The following is a 17,607-nucleotide window of genomic DNA, read 5'->3' on the forward strand; positions in this document are numbered from 1 at the left end:
CGTGGTACCTTCAGCAAATCCAAGCCATGTTGATTTTCCTTACTCATGGTAGTTATGTTCTGTGAAGCTGCTGCAAACACTGGATTAGCAAATACTCAGTCATTGCTCTTAAGGAAATACAGGGTTAGATTCCTGCGAGCATCTGGTCATAACATTTTTGTCAAGTGATTAATACATAACCTTGTTTTGTGTGTGTTTTTGTTTAAAGACACTTAATATATATTATTGATTCACTAACACTGAACCCATGGCCAACAGGACTATAACTCATGCCCAAACAAAGCTAATTCGACACATATTTTCTTATAAGGCACATCACAGCCCTCTTGCCCTCAGGAATACTAGACAGCACTTTAGTAGTATGTTTGGAGGCCATTTTAAATCGCAAGATCACTAATAAAGAGCACAAAAATGTGAAAAACACGGCACTAAATGGACCATGAAAAGGATACTTCCTTATAGTAGGAGAGCTGAAACAAGAGGGCACAACCTCACCCTATTGGATCCCAGCTGAGAACATGCACCTTGGGCAACTCAAATTTGTCACCTCTCTGCAAATGTCCATAAATGACCAGGAAAGCACCACAGTATTGATTTTGGGGTTACAAATAAATTTTAGCAAGTTGGCATATTTTCAAATACGGAATCCATGAATAATGAGGATCTACAATATCAACACACTAAAATCAGCAATAGTATATATGGTCAAAGATAGATTAATAGAAGCAGCACTACCTTAGATCATGCTAGTAACACCTAAATTACAGGATAGCCTATAGGTTTATCAAAAAGATTTACACATTTCTTACAAATTGATAGTACAAAAAATATGGAACCACCTGTCACCCTCAAATTACAGAACATATAAAACCTGTCTGATTGTTTTAAAGCATGAAGGCTTGCAGGTATTTGTGTCTCTATTCTAGCAGCTGGTGCTACTAGTGTATTTTTCACACGTACTTGTCTGACTTGAGTTACTACTGTGACCTAGAAAATTTCAGGTCATAGTAAGGGCACAGGCAAGATAGTAAGTAATAACATTGTCTACGTGGTATAAGACTGCAAGCCCATGAGTTGCTTCTGAAGGAATCAGGAAACTCCCACCAGCCCCTCTTTTTTGTATGCTTTTCAGTTGAATGATTACCTAAGGTAGCAGCTCTCCAAATGTGGTTCCTGAATCAGCAGTAACTTGTTAGAAATACAAATGCCTGGAGCCCACCCTAGCACTTCTGAAGGTAGGGCCCAGTGATCCGTGCTTTAACAGCCCCCCAGGTGACTCCCATGCCTCTTTAGTTTGAGAATCACTGACCTCAGGAATCTCCCTAATCATGCCCAGGTTGCTTTATTAGTTGACACAGGCACCTGGGTCCTGAGTCCATGATTACATCTTGGAAAACTGAATTCACTACTGAATAATGAAGCTTTAATCATATATTTCCCAGAACCAGTACAAAATAATAAAATACCTCTTTAAACTGACAGCATACTTTTAGGACATTATTTCAAAATCAATTCATATTAAAATGAATGAGTTATTGCTAAGTATTCTAACACATAAACTATTAATTTATTAGGTTAAGTTAAGGAGTTTTTTTTTTTTTAGGCAATAGGAGAGTGAGTCTTCAGGTGTAGGGTGTGTGTATGTTGTGTGTTTGTGAGTGTTTGTGACTACATTTGTGTGTATGTAAGTAAAAATCATAAAGAAAAACCTAGCATATTATAGTTTAAGTATTATACTGAAATATGACATAAGAACATTTTTTCATAAGGAAGTAACTAATTTCTTGATTATTTAAATACATATTTGTTATATTGATTGTGCTACAGCCCAGTAACTGATAGTCCACCAGAACTTGTTATTGTGAAATAGGGTCTATATTGAATAGAAGTCAAATTTTACCAAAAGTTACCAACATAGTAAAAATGTGTACCTTAGTGTCAAAAGGCCTTTACCTTTTTGCAGCCTATGTATGTCCTTAGGACCAGTCCTTTACCTCTCTGAAGCTCAGTTTCCTCATACTTAAAATGAGGATGTTGGATTTATAAGGATCTTTGGTGTCTGATCTAAAATTCTACTCAAGATGGAAACTGAGCTGGAAATGCCAGAGTTAGCTTGAGAACTAGAGTCTCATAGAAGAGGAAACACTTGAGGTAGAGTCAGGTACTGAAAACCTCAGATATGACCATTCACTGTTGACTATTGCAAGACTGGATGGGATATGCAGGAATGGTGGCCTAAGGGAAGAACTATTGGGGAGGTATCAACAACAGGGTGTGAGGGAACACTGCCTTCCTATAGTCCTAGGCGAATGTATTCATACCTGAGATGATATTCATACCTAAGAAAAAATATAATTCCCCCTGGAATTCAGCCCACCTTGGGAAGCCAGCAAGATAACTGCATAATTGCCTACTGCCATTCAATTATGATGCCTTTCACGTGCTGTTGACCTCACTGCCATCCCCTTCTGCTATTCTTTTAGAGTTTGATCTCCAACCCAATTACCCGACCTAGGACTGTCACCTGTTCCAACTAAGCTTGTCAGATCTTCCAGCTGTAAGCCTTGATATTAAGTCCCAGAGTGTTTACTCAGCCTTTACCATCTTGTTTTAAAATGTAGGTTTTATTATTATCCAGATATGGCAAGGCCAACAGATCAGGAGATGATTGCCACTGAAAACAGTTTGTTACATTCACAGCTCCCAAGAGGAGGGGTCATGCCACACCACACTGGCACCAGGGTCACGAAGGCAAAGGAGTGTGGGGAAGATGTGGGCAAGAGCATTTATTGTGGTTTCCACTGGAAGGAATGGGTGAGACAGAGTAAGCAGGTTTAGGATGGGCTGGATTGAATAATTTTGGTGGGCTCTAGGGCACAGGGGCTGTCCCTAGTTGGGTACCTGGCCCTGGGGTGGTTAGGATTTGCAGATAGTGGCCTGGAGTGTAAGAGCTAGGTAAAGGAGATGGTTGGGGAATATGGGCATTGGATTGGTTGGTTTGCACATGCAAGTCACACTTGCAAGTGAGTCCTTTACTGTCTCTAGGAATTGGAGCCCTTGGAAGGGCAGTCTCTCCAGGGTCAGCAAAGCCCCAGATGTCAAAACATCAGAATAAAAAGACATGCTGGATACACATCTCTAATGGCCACTTCCCTCTGGCTATGCTCACTCTTCAGTTGGTCCACAGGTATCATAAGACCAAAAGAAGGGAGCCTCTGCCCAGAGCAGTTGAAGTCAAATATCCAAGGAATAGACTTTTACTTGGTATGGTCATATCTGCTACAGAGTGTAAAACTGACTTATATATTTATGAGACCCAGGACTGAAACCTATTGTCACTATTTAGTAGCCCCTGATAATGTCATTTAACCATTCAAAACCTCTTTTTAAAAATCTTCTAAATAGTGGTGATAACACCTATCAAATTTTTGTGATAACCTAATGATATAAGGCAGTCTAGAAGTATAAAGCACTATGTAAGTTTTAGCATTTACAGTTATTCTAACAGCATAAAAACAGATTGACAGAGGTGAATACTAAAGTGTTTATGGGTGAAATGATATATGAGGGATTTGCTTTAAATTATTCCAGTAAACAAACAAAAAGGGGGAGAAGATTGATGACGTAAGATTGAAAAAATATTGGTAATTATTGAAGCTGGGTGACATACATGGAAATTCATTATACAGTTCTTCTTTTGTGTATTCTTTTGTGCATAAATATTTTCATAATAAAAAAATTTAAATGTAAGTTGGGAGACATAAAGAAAAGGAGTATTAGATATTAGTAATCATTGGAGGATTGCTATTATGTTAAAACCTAAAATCGACTGTACAACATTTATTTTTGCTATCATTAATCAAAAGCCCACCCTCTTTCCATAGACTCTTGGAATGCTAAGATTACTTGATCTTTTTTTTAATGGTTCCAAATATCTCCAGGCTAAAATTGACTTAGGTCAATCTAATTCTTGTTATAAGCCATTTGTTTTAAGCAATGGAAGTCCTAATGGTAAAACTATAATCAATATGTTTTGACTGTTTTATGATGAGAGGTCCTATCCAATTAGAGAGTTTCCCTAATCAAAGGCCCTTTACTCTTAAGAGAGCTTCACTGAATAGTGATGGAGGGTGCTTAATTAGTGAGGTTAAAACATCATTCAGAAACAAGGGCAAGATGACATTTCTCTACCGAATTGATGACATCACTTAGAAATCTTGGTGTGAAAATTCCTATAAAACTTATCAACAGAAGGAAAAGGAAATATATTGATTTTAATGGTTATCAATGGATTTTTCTTTAGGAACATTCTAAGTATTAAATTTATGTAAGTATTTCCTTAAAGTTTCCATAAAGCGACCAACTTTTTGCTTGAGAAAACTCTTTCCCCAAATTCATCATTCTTGTTTAAAGAAATAAAAATCCTTTAAAAAACAAACTGTGAACTATAATTCCATAACTATAAAACAATCAACAGAGGAAATTTAAAAAGAAGCAATTCTGAGTCTTTTTTTCATACCGTCTGTAAAGCCTCTGAAAGAGACTGCAAGAAATATTGAGTTAGTCTGTGCGATAAAAGGAGATGAACAATATTAAAGATCCTTTAATCAAAATGCTGTTTAAAGACACTTAATATACAGCAACAGAGCACTTGATAATCAATGTGTCTGCTAAAGGAAAGGAGAGAGGATGCATCTACACAAATATACTTGGTGGTATCATTCCATTAAAACTACAAAGAATTATTTCCTTTTTCTTCCCATAAAAAGAACATCTCAATGACAAATTCTGAAAATTTTTTGCTTCATCTGAACAAAGAATTCTGCATTTCTCAAATGATTAATCTCTTGGTATATGGCATCAACTTTCAAACCCCTTATTTAATTTTGTGTACTTCAATATACTTACAATGATATTAAAACATTATTAGCTCTCTAAAAACATTTATCTGCCCAAACTAGTATCAGGATATCCAGAAAGTGTAAAATAAAACACATCACATTCTTTAAGACTTGCCCACTACCAGGGTTAGTTTGCCTTGGACAAAAGACCTCTTTATATCCTTCCTATACTTTCAAACTTCACTTGAGGGCCAAGTGTAAACTACTGTTCAGCTAAGAGGAAGAAATGAAAGCCTCACACTTATTGAATGCCTATCTTGTTCCAAGTAAATGGATATTATAACTTTCATTGTTAACAGGGAGGAGAATGGGGTTCAGGAGCTGTTACGTAGCTCACTCAAGCTTGAGCATCTGCAAGACGCTAAGTTTCAACACTTCATGCTATTTCTACCTCCTTTGTTACTTCCAAGGCCAAACCAGCCAACTGTTCACAATATCTGCCACTTCCACCTAATCTCGAAAAGTCAACAAAGTTAAATGGGAGAATATAGACTCCTGCACTGAGGAACACTATGTTAAAAGTGGAAAAATAAAGAATGGAGGGAAGCCATCATCAAGTCTAGAGAATGAAGCATGAAAAATGAAGCATGAAGAACGACCTGCTAAAATTAGTTTCAACTTCACCCATTCAGGATCACTGAAAACTGACAAAGGGTACACCTTGCCTCTCACTCCCCAAGCGTATTTTTCACATCTTAAACCCCCTCAATGTGTTTTTTGTTTCCACTTGATAAACCAATTGATCTTACAAAAATTATTAACCCACAATAAAATTGTCAGAGTTGGCACAAGACTTCGCCTTCCAATGCAGCGGGTGCGGGTTTGATCCCTGGTCGGGGAGCTAAGATCCCACATGCCCCACGGCCAAAAAAACCAAAACATAAAACAGAAGCAATACTGTAACAAATTCAATAAAGACTTTAAAAATGGTCTACATCAAAAAAACTAAAAAAAAAATTCTCCTAGTTTTAATTGTGAAGAAACCATAAGAGAAAACTTTGTTTTTATAAAAGTAAAATGCATGGCATTATATAGGATTATGTGCTTGACTGAAAGTACCTTAACATTGTTCTGAAGTCTGTAAACGCTATGGAAGTGTATGGCTGCATTATTATATCAATAGATCCCAGCCAGCTTATGACAAGTAAGTCAGATGTAGGATATAAAAGCTGAAACCAATCATAACCAGGAATTTTGATTATAAGGCTGAATAACAGTAAGGGTTTTACAGCATCCCATGCTGGCTGCAGGATTGCAGCCTAGAAGAACACCACTGAAGGCCAAGTGACTGCAGAAACTGCAGCTTCTTAGACCAACATCATCTAAGAGAAGTCATCTGGACATGACTTCTTTTAGAAGTCCATTGCCTATTGCCCCCTCTTTTCAAAGAGATTAACTGAAAACCCACCTTGCATTTTCACCAGGAATACCCAGAGAATGCATCTCTGGCCATCCATTCTCTCCTCCACCCTCATCCCTTCTGCTTGGTACTTCTGGGCCCTGGACTCAGCCCATCCCTGCCCTACCCCATCTAAACCCTTGAGCTGAGCTCTATGGAAATACTGCTCCAAACACTAAATCCTCTATGAATGTATATGTTCTTTGCTTAATCCCTCTGCCTTGCCTTAAGGGAGACGCCCCGCTGCAAATATTTTCTCACACCCCTCATAAGTGAAGACCGTTCATTTTCTCACTGTCATGTAGCTCAAAATCAGGACAGAGATTTTTTTGTCCTCTGTGCTCCCCATCGTCACTTGCCAACAATTATCACCTCCCCTCACATCATGCATGACAGCCTCTCCCCTTCCTCTTAGCTGTCATTTACCACCTTTGCTGTTACACATCAACTTCCCTTGTCCCTCATTCACCACCATTCATGAAAGACTTACTACACAATCACAGTCTTCTTCTTCACCCTAAGTCCTGCCAATATCCTGGGTGACTACAGTAGCCCAGTCAGTGACCCCTCTAACACCTTGACCTTAGGTTCTTGACCTTATAACAACTTATGATCTTCTCCTCTGCACCCCATTAGCCACCTACTCCAATAGGACGGCCTTGGACCCTGTCATACCCTGAAATTACTAACTGGGGCATCCCTCATTTAGACCCCAACTTTTTTTCCTCCTATCTTATAACTACTTTTCTAATTACTCCCACCATGACCATTCTTCCGTCTCATCAGGGCCTCCAAATATCTATCTTGCTTTCACTCCTACCACCAGTCTTCTAATTTCTTCATTTTATTCATGTTTTTTACTCAAGGGCAAGATGTCCCATATTTATTTACATATGAAATGTGTTTAGTACAGTTATGATGGATGTAGTGCATAACTCCTGACAACAGCAAGACCTTTTGGGGAATCAGTGTTGACTGCAGTATATCATGCAAGTATCTATATATACACAAAAGACTCACTTTATTCTCTTACTGCTTAAATCCCATGATCTACCATTTCATTGATAATCTAGCCAGTATCCCAAAATCCTATCTCACTTGTCTTTCATACTCAGAATCCACATAAATTGTTACCCACATTCTCTGGCCTTGCACTGGAACAAGGCACACGATATACTGACACTTTAAACAAATGATCAGCAACCTGCTAACATTTGTCTGGCCAACACACTACACTCTCTGGAATGGCTTTCAAACCCATGTCATTCTTCTCTAGACATGTCCTTATAGCTCCAGCTTCCCTTTTCTTCATAGCCAGTGATCTTACCTCCTACCTCATGCTCAACACTCCACTACCATGTCCTTTCATGTATTTTTTCATCTTTCTCCACTCCTCCTTCATTGGTTTAGCATTTCTCTTCCTTTCAAAAGCCAGTTACACTTTGTCCCAGCTTATCCTTCCCCCCGCCATGTCCTCAAGTCCATTCTCTAGTAGGTCTGCATCTTTATTCCCGTCCTGCCCCTAGGTTCTTCATGACCATTTTTTTTTAAGATTCCATATATATGTGTTAGCATACGGTATTTGTTTTTCTTTTTCTGACTTACTTCACTCTGTATGACACACTCTAGATCCATCCACCTCACTACAAATAACTCAATTTTGTTTCTTTTTATGGCTGAGTAAGAGTGGCGTGGACATATATACACTACCAAATGTAAAACCGATAGCTAGTGGGAAGCAGCCGCATAGCACAGGGAGATCAACTAGGTGCTTTGTGACCACCTAGAGGGGTGGGATAGGGAGGGTGGGAGGGAGGGAGACGCAAGAGGGAAGAGATATGGGGATATATGTATATGTATAGCTGATTCACTTTGTTATAATGCAGAAACTAACACACCACTCTAAAGCAATTATACTCCAATAAATATGTTAAAAAAAGAGAGCCAATTATACATCTTTGGATCTCATCAACTCCAGCCTTTTCCAGAACCATATGCTGTCACCTATACATTTTCCATCTTATATATCCAATTATTCTGTCTTAACTGGATCCTTCTCACCAGAATTTGAACATGTTCAAGTCTCATCGATGTGGAACTTCCCTGGTGGTGCAATGGTTAAGAATCCGCCTGCCAATGCAGGGGACACGAGTTCAACCCCTGGTCTGGGAAGATCGCACATGCCGCGGAGCAACTAAGCCCGTGCGCCACAACTACTGAGCCTGCACTCTAGAGCCGTGAGCCACGACTACCAAGCCTATGTGCCACAACTACTGAAGCCCGTGCGCCTAGAGCCCATGCTCTGCAACAAGAGAAGCCACTGCAATGAGAAGCCCGTGCACTGCCATGAAGAGTAGCCCCCGCTCGCCGCAATTAGAGAAAGCTCGTGCGCAGCAACGAAGACCCAACGCAGCCAAAAATAAATAAATAAATTTATATATAAAAAAAAGTCTCATTGATGAAAAAACCAAAAGCCTCCTTTGACCTATCCAGTGTTCACTTTATCTATGTTCCTATCCAGTGATCACTTTATCTTTCTTTCCTGCCCTTCTAGATAAAAATTTCTATTTTCTATCTCCATTTTCTTATTTTCCATTCATTTATCATTTTATGCCGATGTGGTTTTTTACTCTGTCACTCCCCCAAAACAATTCTCATGAAGGTCACTAATGATTGTTAGGAGCTAAATCCAACAAACATGCTAAAATCCCCATTTTATGTATACTTTAAGCAGCATTGGACACTGTTAACCACTGCCTGTTTCTTAAAAGTTTTTTTTAAATTTCTTAAAAAAACACACATTCTTCTGGTTTTCCTCATATCACTTTGGCTATTCCTTCTCATTCTTTTTTGCAGACTCAGCTTCCTCTGTCTCATCATTGACTACTGGGACTTGTCAAGGTTAAAGGCAAGAGCCTCTTCTCCCCTCATATGATAATCTCTCTCTGGATGTCAACCATGGCCATAGCTTCTCCAGCTTCCATCTCCAGGCAGATCCTGCTCTGAGCTCCAGAGTCCTATATCCTTATACATACTCTACATCTCCACTTATATATCCCAAAGCACTTCAAACTCGGTATAGCCAAGAACACACTCAAATGTTTCCTCCCCGAATAACATTCACTTCCAAGTTTTCTCTATTTGTTCATAGAAGCATTATTTGCAATAAGCCAAAATTGGACAACCTAAATGTCCATCAATAATAGACCTGATAAATACAAAAACTGTGATGTATTAATGCAATGGGATACTATATATTAATTAAAATGAATGCACCATAACCATATGCTTTAACATTAGTGCATCTCACAAACAATATTAAACAAAAGGATCAAATCACAAAATAATATGTACAGAATGATTCCAGTTACAAAAATTTTTAAAGAGGCAAAATGAAGCTGTTTTTAAGGCTGCATGCATATATGGTAACACTATAAGTAAAAACAGGACAATCATTCTCATAAATGCCAGGCAATTGATGGTCTCTATTACCGAGGCAGGGTGATGTGCACAGAGGATTTATATGCAATGGATGATATTCTATTTCTTAAGATAGTTGGTAGATAGATGAGTGATTTCTGATTAGTCTTTTTACTTTACAATTATCTTTTAAATTGTCTGTATGTTACAAATATCATTCAATATGCAGGGAATTTTTCAAATACAATTTTTTAAAAGACAGAACTAAGAAGGACTTTATGCTGGATATATTATTTATGTAAACATCTGAAAACAGGGCTTTGGAATTATAGAGAGGGGGAGGAAGGCTATCATAGGCAAAAGTGCTGTACAACCTGCTACTACTAGCAGGGGCTTGTTATAAAATGTGGGATGAGTAATCATAATCATTGTGTAAATGAGGTTTCTAAATAAGTAATATGTGTGTGTGTTTGGGCTCAGTGAAGAGGTAACCCATGCATGAACATGAGCTGTTGTGAACAATAGCTCCTGGAGATGATTGTGGGCAACCTGAAGCAAGAGATGAAAATCAACAAAATCACATGTTTTTGTAAAAAGATCTGCCTATTGCAGGAGGGTCATGTTGCAATGAAGTAATATCTACTTAACAAAACAGTGGGTCCATTTGAATATCATAAGCCCTAAGAATGTGTTAACAATCTAAAAGCAAATGTTATGCCAATATTTACTACATAAAAGTAGAGGTGGTTACAATGGAACACTACTCAGCCATAAAAAAGAATGAGATAATGCCATTTGCAGCAACATGGATGGACCTAGAAATTATCATATTAACTGAAGTAAGTCAGAAAGAGAAAGACAAATACCATATGATATTACTTATATGTGGAATCTAAAATATGACACAAATGAACCGATTCATGAAACATAAACAGACTCACAGACGTAGAAAACAAACTTACGGGTTACCAAAGGGAAAAGGCGTTGGGGGAGGGATAAATTAGGAGTTTGGGATTAGCAGATGCAAGCTACTATATACAAGATAGATAAACAACCTACTGTATAACACAGGGAACTATCTTTAATATCCCGTAATAAACCATAATGGAAAAGAATATGAAAAAGAATACGCATATATTTGTATAATTGAATCACTTTGCTGTACAGCAGAAACTAACACAACACTGTAAATCAACTATACTTCAATGAAAAAAAAGTAGATCATGTGGTAATTCTATTTTTAGTTTTTTGAGGAACCTGGAGAGGGGTGGGATGAATTGGGAGATTGGGATTGACCTGTGTACACTAATATGTATAAAACAGATAACTAATGAGAACGTGCTGTATAACATAGGGAACTCCACTTCACTGTACAGTAGAAACTAACACAACAATGTAAAACAATTATACCCCAATTAAAAAAAAAAAAGTAGAGGTGGTTAGGTAACATCATGAGAACTAACTAGTTAACTATTATGATACAGAGAGTGTAGGCCTTTCTTGAGAAAAAAATCCACAATAAACCCAAGAGAGGAAGACGAAGAGTGTTCAGACCTTGAAAGTTTAGACATGAGGATGGTGGAAAATATATGTTGCTCCAGCAGGAAGCAAAATTCTTAAGTTTCCATGGCTGCAAAAGACTCAGGCCCAGAAGCAATCCAGAGCTGGATACTAGTCTGGATAGATATCCAGAGCTACCATCATTTATCTAATTTGGTATCTTCTGTTCCTCATGTACTATTTCAGTTTCTCAGCAACTCCTATCCATTTTCATTCATAACTATCTCATTTCTCTCTGAGTTTGCACTGTTACCGCCCTTGAATACCATCGTCTCTGGTCTAAACCACATCAGTAATGATTACTAGATGACAATCCTGCTACTCAAAGCATGTTTTACAAGCGAGCAACGTCAGGGCTCTGCAGGACGATTCTCAGGCCACATCCCAGACCAACTGGATCATAATCTGCATTTTAGCAAAACCTCAGGGGATTTGTATGCACATAAAAGTCTGAGAAGCACTGGATTAAAGGACATTAGAAACTTCCTCATGATTCTATGGGCCAATGATAGTATAAAACCAATTGGTTTTAAATTTATACTACTGATCTGAGGGTAAAGAGAAACAAGAACCCTCACTCATTAAACTCATCCAAGGTTTAGACCTTTACTTTCTCCAATGAGAAAGAGTACTCAGAGCTCATGCTTCAATGTGTTGATGTTATTTGGAAGTAGGAGTTCCTGAATTGCAATTTCTGTGTTTGTGGTTTCACTTCAAGTGGTGGGAAGGTGGAAACAGGAATTCTGCATCTTCTTGTGGCCACTAGTCTGGCACTACAAACACCAGAAGGACGAAGAAATTCTTGCTAGTTAATAAAGAAGGGTCTTTAGGAACAACAATATTATAAATCAACCAGGATATCTATATTAAAAGTCTGTGTGCTCAAAACCACAGATGAATCTCAAAACATTATATTGAGTGAAAGAAGCCAAGCACACACAAAAAACTGCACACTGCTCCACAGTCTCATTTAAATGAAGTTCAAGAAAAGGTAAAACTAAGCTATGATGATAGAAGAGTGGTTACTTCTGGGGGAGGGTGAAGATTATGACTAAAGAGGAACATGAGGGATCCTCTGGAGTGATGGAAATAGTCTATATCTTGATGTGGGTGGTGGTTACATGGGTGTAAACATATGCAAAAATTCACTGAGTTGGCTTAAGATTTGTTCATTTTACCCCATGTAAATTATACTTTGATAAAAAAAGAAAAAACAAAATTAAATAAATAAAATTCACATGTTAAATATGATTTATATAAAAGGGAAAACTTGGATGTACTTCAGCACAGTAGTTTGAAAGTTCTGTCTTACCAAATCATAGCCTAAACCAGAGGTGGGAGAACTATGGCCCCTGGGCCATCTTGTTTTTGAAAATAAAGTTGCATTGGAATACAGCCACACTCACTTATTTATGGAGACTGTATGTTCTTCAAAGCCTAAAATATTTATTATCTCTTGCTTTTCAGAAAAAAATTCACCAACCCCTGACCTAGACTAATAGTTCATAACTATTTTAGGGATTCATGACTGTCTTGGAGAATCCAGTGAAAGCTATGGATTATCTCAACAAAATACACAGCTTCTTAAATATAAAATGTTATTTATAGTTTCAGGAAGTTCACAGAGTCTCTGAAGCAGCCATGAACTCCAACTTAAGACTTCCTGTTTGAGGTTTTCATCACAAATTACTAAACCACTCTACTGAGAACAGTCCACAGGTTGGCTCTCTTTTCTTTGAATCACAAATGATTGGACTTCCATTTCACATTCTTGTTTGCTCCTTGGAACTACTCACGGTAATACCCAATAACAAAGTGGCCCAGGTCACAGTACTGGGTACTTATCAATCTATTTTGTTCTCCCTCTAGGTGACAGTCTATATATTACTTAGCCTTGAGAAGTCTTTCTGAAAATGTATATAGCTTGGTACCAAGGGAGACCGAGAACACCAGAAATGATGAACTGGCAGTCCCTAGCCTTAATTCTAGAAAAAAAGCACAAAGCAACATCTTACAGACAGAAGAGTAAGCAGTGTCACATTCACATCTGAAGAATATTGGCACGTTTATTCAATAGACCAAAAATATAGAGGAAGTATATAGACCAAAAATACAGAGGAAGTAAAACTTGTGGACCAAACAATGAAGTGTATGTGGATACTGTGAGCTCTTTCACAGCAGGGCCTTTTTTATGCATCTATTTAGTCCCTGCAGCACCTTGCACACTGTAGGAACCTAATAAGCAATTAAAAATGGATAAATTAAACCAATTTATAAAAAACAAAGTTGTTTTATAAATGGTTTAGGCTTCCTGGGAGCAACGTGATAGTTTGATTTATTTTGTGTTACAGAAAAAGACAATTATGAGTGCGGAACACTCCCTACGTTTCTCTAATTCTAATTTGTTATTAATGTGCTGATACAACATATATCAAAGGTCTAGTTGGTGGGAGGCTGGCCAACTTATTAGCACCATTTATTGTTTTGAAAGAAAGCACTCACAGAAGTCATTTGATGAGGACATGGCATGTTTTGCCTAATTCCAGAATAATAAAAAAAGGTCTTCATATAAAATAAAGATTCTGCAGCCAGCATGATCTCTGATCTAATGCTATTTTTTCAATTTTTCATTACTGCCTTCCTCGCTGCTGTACGAACAGTGGGTGGCATTTAACGAAAGCCGATTAATGCTGGGATTTCAAATTGCTGAAAATTGAAGGAATGTGCCCCAGGCTGACAATTTGTTAATAAAAAATTATCATTTCCATCACCATACAAGCTTTAGTACATCTAATTTTCTTCCCAAATGCAATGTTATATATTCTCCTTTCAATGAGATTGAATGCTTTTTCTGTAACAATAAAAACGTTTTATGGGTTCATCAAGAGGCTAAATCTCTCTAATTCCAATGAATCAGCTTCCAAAGTGGAGGGAACATGTTCTGTCCACATTTGCTACTTTTTGTATCAAGCTGATAAGAATCCACAGATCTGTAGGGACACTGAACTCATGTTTATCAAAAAATCATTTTATTAATGATATTTTTAAAGAAAATGAAATGTTTGTATTCCTTTCTAGTAGTTAGCATTCTTTTTTTTTTTTTTTTTAAATTTCATTTATTTATTTATTTTTGGCTGTGCTGGGTCTTCTTTTCTGTGCATGGGCTTTCTCTAGTTGCGGCGAGTGGGGGCCACTCTTCATCGCGGTGCGCGGGCCTCTCACTGCCGCGGCCTCTCTTGTTGCAGAGCACAAGCTCCAGACGCGCAGGCTCAGTAGTTGTGGCTCACGGGCGCAGCTGCTCCACAGCATGTGGGATCTTCCCGGACCGGGGCAAGAACCCTGTCCCCTGCATTGGCAGGCAGACTCTCAACCACTGCGCCACCAGGGAAGCCCTAGTTAGCATTCTTAAGGCCTCAGAGCAATTGGCACACATCAGCCTATGGAAAGTGGCCATCTCAGTGTGGACAGAGGACGGCTCTCAGAACAACCATATTTAGGAGCCAGAATGGACTCAAAGAACACAAAGCAGACACTAGGCCCTGTGGCTCCTAAACCAGAGGGGACATGGGTCAAACTCTCCTAGTGGTTCTCACCAACCCTCCCCTCTTGACTTGAGGTCAAGGGGCACTTTCCTCCCCCATAAGGATATACCGATGACCCATTCCCTGCAAAATACCTCCCCCAACTCTTCAACCTTCACTACGCACACAGTGAGGGTAGGTGTTTGCCATCCTGCAAAACTAATATTATACTCTCTTAGCATGTCCTATATGGGTGGCCTAGCATCTTGATTTGGAATGAAGATGGAGGTACTTGTCTCAAATCTTATATTTTAAGGGCACTGCAGAAGATGAGATCTAAAGCCTAGGGTGTGTACAAAGAGGGAAGTCAGAAGAGAAATATGCCCACAGAGTCAGTATCTTAAATGTCTCCACTTTCAGTGAAAAAATAAATTATGCTTGCCCCAAAAGGAGGCATCACAGAAACTGCCCAACTCCCCTGAGTATTTATGACAATCGTAAGTTGGCTCTCACAGTGCTTTGTGGCCTAAATTTATACCTCATGTTTGGTCTGAAAAGCCCTAAGTCCAGAATTTCTTTTAAAGTGATTCTGGGTTAGTAGTATTCCAGGAACCAGGAAGAAGAAAAAGCAAATCCTTACTGGAGAAATGTATGTTCACCCAATCCTCTAGGGGTTCCAGGGGAATTTGAAACACGAGCTGACATTAAAAAAATCGTAAACCACATAAGGAAACAAGGCACCATGGGCAAGAATTACCAGAAACAAGTAGCAAAGTCAGACATGAAAATCCTGCAGATATTGGAGTTTTTGGGTGCAGAATATAAAACAAGAATGCATAATATCACTAAAGAAATACTAGTGTTGAAAGTATGAGCAAATAACAAGAAACTATCAAAATTGTTTAGGCAGATTTGAAAAAAAAAAAGAAAACTTCTAAGAATGAAAATGTAATAATTAAAATTTAAAAAAATTGATGGGTTAAATTGCAAACCTCATGCAATGGAAGAAATAAATGAACCAGAAAAAGATCTGAAGACAATATACAGAATGCAAATGTTTATAAATGCTGACAGTGCTTCCAAAATAACTTAAAGTTTTACAAAAAGTTTAATAAAAAAATTTCAAGAGAATTTTTGAAGGAAATTGAGAAAACAATTCTAAATATCGCCTAGAAAATCAAACAGGGATGAATGGAGAGTAAAATGTTTACAAATGAAGTTAGGAGCTTCTCCTTTTGTATTTCAGAATATTTAATAAAAATATAATAGAAAAATGGGATATTAGCACAAGAATTGACAGACAATGTAATAGAATTAAATATTTTCTGATGAGGAGGAAAATTTACCATAGGTTAAAGAAAGTATTTCAAACCAATAGGGTACTATTTAGAAACATTTCTAAAACTATTTAGCAGGTAGCAGTAGAAAATTGGCTCATCTCACAGAACTTATGCCAAATCCTCACCTTACCCCAGTGACAAAAATAAGAGTGAGAAGAGACTTTCTGGGTTGTATCTATAATACTGAATCTCTTTTCCCCAATAGCCAATGAAATGAACGAGAAAAACATGAAAAAAGTGAAAACATCTAAAACTCTTCAAGAGCAACCAAAAAAGACAAGGGTCATTGAATGCAATAAATTTCAAAAACTTTTAAAGAAAAGAAACAGATTCTGGATCAGAGAAGGATTAGTATGACTTAGTTCCTATCCCACCCACTCACCCAGAATTTATGCTGTCAATAAAATGCTGAGAATTCTCAGCAATCCTCCAAAAATGAAGAAAAATAAAATAATGAGCATATAAATCATAAGTAGATGACTTTTTCCTTGAAAAGATAAGGAAAAGGAAGACTGAAAAAAATTTAAATATTAATAGCAGATAATTTGGGGTGTTAAGAATACATATAGTTATATTGATGTACATTTTTAGTTTCCAAAGAATATCCAGAATAATATATTCCAAAATAATAAATATTTCAGTGTGAAAAGAATACAGACATATTCCACAGGAGAGCAGCGGCAAAGAAACAATAACTATGATAAACAACTGTTCTAATAAATGTTCAACTTTGCTATCAAAGAGCAGCAAAGCAAAATGATAATTTATAACTCCAATCTATCAAAGAAGCAGATTTTTAAAATTTAAAGTTATAATAGTGCTCAATGCTAGCAAAGTGAGGTTAGATTACATGTTCACATTCTGTTGGAATGCATATTGTCACCTCTTCCTAGAAAGCTATTTTGCAGTATTTGTATTCTTGCCCTTTGATCCAGTAATTCAACCTCTAAGATTCTATCCTAAAATTTTTATCATACTACACATAATAACAAACATTTAGTAATTATCCAAATATCTGTTAGTGAAGTTGTACATTTGTTTTATGCAACTATTAAAAACTATACTTTCAAAGGATATTTAATGAATTGAAAATACTCTCTTCATGTATTTAATGAAAATAAATACTACAAAACTATCCTTGGGATTATGTTTTTGTTTAAAAATTTTTTTTCCATATATAGAACAAAGACTGAAAGCAAGTACAGAAGAGATAAACAGTGCTCATCACTGAGTATTAAAATTAAGGACAATTTTTATTTCCTTTTTTAAAAAAAAGATTATTTTTGGCTGCCTAGGGACTGAGTTGCAGCACGTGGGATCTTTCGTTGCGGCTTGCGGGCTCGTTTGTTGCGGTGCGCGGGCTTCTCTCTAGTTGTGGTGTACGGGTTTTTCTCTTCTCTAGCTGTGGCATGCAGGCTCCAGGGTGCGTGGGCTCTGCAGTTGTGGCACGTGAGTTCCAGAGCGCG

At 37.6% G+C, this 17,607-nt stretch overlaps 1 protein-coding gene across 1 annotated transcript in view; it reads right to left on the minus strand.

The window, feature by feature from the left end:
• The window catches only part of LOC137227099 (uncharacterized), a 91,665-nt gene that overhangs the window by 393 nt on the left and 73,665 nt on the right, over window positions 1-17,607 (minus strand). The window lies entirely within an intron of this gene.

Source organism: Pseudorca crassidens, chromosome 7 (assembly GCF_039906515.1).
Source record: "Pseudorca crassidens isolate mPseCra1 chromosome 7, mPseCra1.hap1, whole genome shotgun sequence".
Classification (NCBI taxonomy): Eukaryota; Metazoa; Chordata; class Mammalia; order Artiodactyla; family Delphinidae; genus Pseudorca; species Pseudorca crassidens.